At 42.5% G+C, this 2,391-nt stretch overlaps 1 long non-coding RNA gene across 1 annotated transcript in view; it reads right to left on the bottom strand.

Moving 5' to 3' along the window:
• Window positions 1-2,099, bottom strand: part of LOC103348955 (uncharacterized) — a 25,410-nt gene extending 23,311 nt beyond the window's left edge. The window contains exon 1 of the long non-coding RNA XR_007923514.2: window positions 1,961-2,099. This is a non-coding gene — a long non-coding RNA (uncharacterized lncRNA). The remainder of the gene's footprint in view (window positions 1-1,960) is intronic.
• Between the last annotated feature and the right edge of the window lie 292 nt (window positions 2,100-2,391).

The raw sequence follows: 2,391 nt of genomic DNA on the forward strand, positions 1-2,391 counted from the left end.
GCATAAACTCTCACATGTTGCTACCTGTGTTTATTTATTGGTAAGTTGTGACCTGTGTGCTTGGCATTAACATAGTTCTACAAATACTTGATGTGCTAGAGACTCCACAATCACACCCTTTTTTTGATACTCTGTTCACCGGTTATGACTTGTTGGTATACCTTCAAAATACTGGATTGCAAGCTATAGGTATCATGTGGGAAAACAAACTAAACAGATGTCCCCAGAAGCTGAAAACAAATTTTGATGGCAAAATAAAGAAGAGGGTTGTATCAGTACAGATTCAATATAAATAATTAAATTCTCTTTGTATTAGATAATAAATGTACATTTGTGGAATGATACAGTGAAACCAATTGGAAAAGTCCCACAATGGAAGCAAGAAATAAAGAATAGAGCCAATGTATCTCAACCAAAGGCATTGGATACCTAGAGATGTAAAAAAATGTATTAGGGTTTGTTCACTCAACTAATTTATATGTGTATTTTAAATGCATGGATTATTCACAGATTTCTGGATAAGAACTCAAAAATTTGGTGGATTTTCAAAGAAACATCTGCTTAGTATACCTAAAGTAAGGAGAAATTAAAGCATGATATTCCTGGACCTACTATTGTCCAAGATGATATCAGATTTGACATAAGAAGCCATATTCTTCTTCTTCTTCTTTTTTAAATAAAGCATTCCTTTTTTTTTTTAAAGATTTATTTATTTATTTGAAAGCGTTACAAAGGAGGAGAGACAGAGAGAGAATCTTCCATCTGCTGGCTCATTCTCCAGATGGCCAAAATGGCTGGAATGGGCAGATCCAAAGCCAGGAGCTTCTTCCAGGTCTTCCATGTGGGTTCAGGGACCCAAGCCCTTGGGCAATCTTCCATTGCTTTCCCAGGTACATTAGCAGGGAGCTGGATCAGAAGTGGAGCAGCTGGGACTGGAACCAGCTAGTACCTTAGGTGGAGGCTTTACCGGATATGCTGCGCTGCCAGCCCCACAATATTATTCTTAAGTGGGAAGAACAATGATGCTGATGTCAAAACAAACCTTGTGCAAAAGTGATAGCATGGTAAAAAATTTAACTCTTTGAAATGTCTTGCTCCTTTCCGCCATAAATAATGGTTGAAAAGGTCATCAGTCACTTCTTTGTATATTGTGTGATGTGTGCAAGGATATATTTGCCCAGTGTCCTTTGTATAGCACGGCTTATATATGTAAGAGATACTATACTGAGGCTGGTGTGGCCGGTAAAGCCACCACCTACCAAGCTGGTTGGAGTCCTAGCTGCTCCACTTCCAATCCAGCTTCCTGTTAATCGCTGGGAAAAGCAGCAGAAGATGGCCCAAGGGCTTGGGTCCCTGCCACCCATATGGGAGACCTGGAAGAAACTCCTGGCTTCCGCCTGGCAAAGCCCCAGTCATTGTGGTCATTTGGGGAGTGAATCAGCAGATGGAAGATCTTGGCCTCTCCCTCTCTTGACTCTTTTAAAGAAATAAATAAAAAAGAAATAAAAAAGACACTATACTGTTCCAAATGTCCTATAGGACAATATCTATTTTTGTTCTTAATGATAATAAAGGATATGTAAGCTCTAGGTTATGATTTCTGACCTATATTTAATGTACCTGTGTCAATTTCACTGAAACATTCACAGATGTGAGGATCTGGGCTTTAATGGGTTAACTAAAAATCAATCAGTTATTAATGAGCTTAAAATAGACTGATGTATGGAGAGCAGAGCCTAGTAACCGATTTCCATTTCCCATCTTTACGCCGGTCAGTTTCTTGTGCCCATACAGCACAGCAGCAGTTGTCAGTCCTGTTAGCGCTAGAATCTATGACAGTTGCCAGGGGGTGGGAAACAGCAACGCTTTAAAGTCTTTGTCCAAGCCCTACCCTCAAGGGACCTGAACTCCACAAGCGACTCTAATGTGTACACATAGCTGTAATAAAAATCTACAAAACCTGAGATGTTCGAAATCTCTCAGATTTCCTGTCAAACGCGTCATTTCATCACGAAGAAGCTCTGCGTAACGTTTTCCCGAGGTCCGAGTCGAGTTCTTTCCCGCCTGCAGACTGACGGGGCCTTCAGTCAAATGGCAATCTTAGCCTGGCACTTCGTCTCAGTAGAATACCCAAATCGCAACAACAGTACCCGAAGTCAAGGAAAATCAGGCGTTGCGCGTCGCGTATCGGCCAGGCCCGGGTATTCCCGCCCTTGCGATCTCAGCCGAGCCAACTGCCCTCCCTGTCTTGCTAGAGAAGCGACGCGTTTATTAGTTTCGCGGCGCCTTTGGTTACGTCACTTCCGCCCGGCTGTGCCTCGCCTTCTACTGGGCAGGGTTGAAGCAACTTCCTCTTTTCTTTCCCTTCTTCCTCTCCCCGGCCCCGCCTCC

This window comes from Oryctolagus cuniculus, chromosome 1 (genome assembly GCF_964237555.1).
Source record: "Oryctolagus cuniculus chromosome 1, mOryCun1.1, whole genome shotgun sequence".
Classification (NCBI taxonomy): domain Eukaryota; kingdom Metazoa; phylum Chordata; class Mammalia; order Lagomorpha; family Leporidae; genus Oryctolagus; species Oryctolagus cuniculus.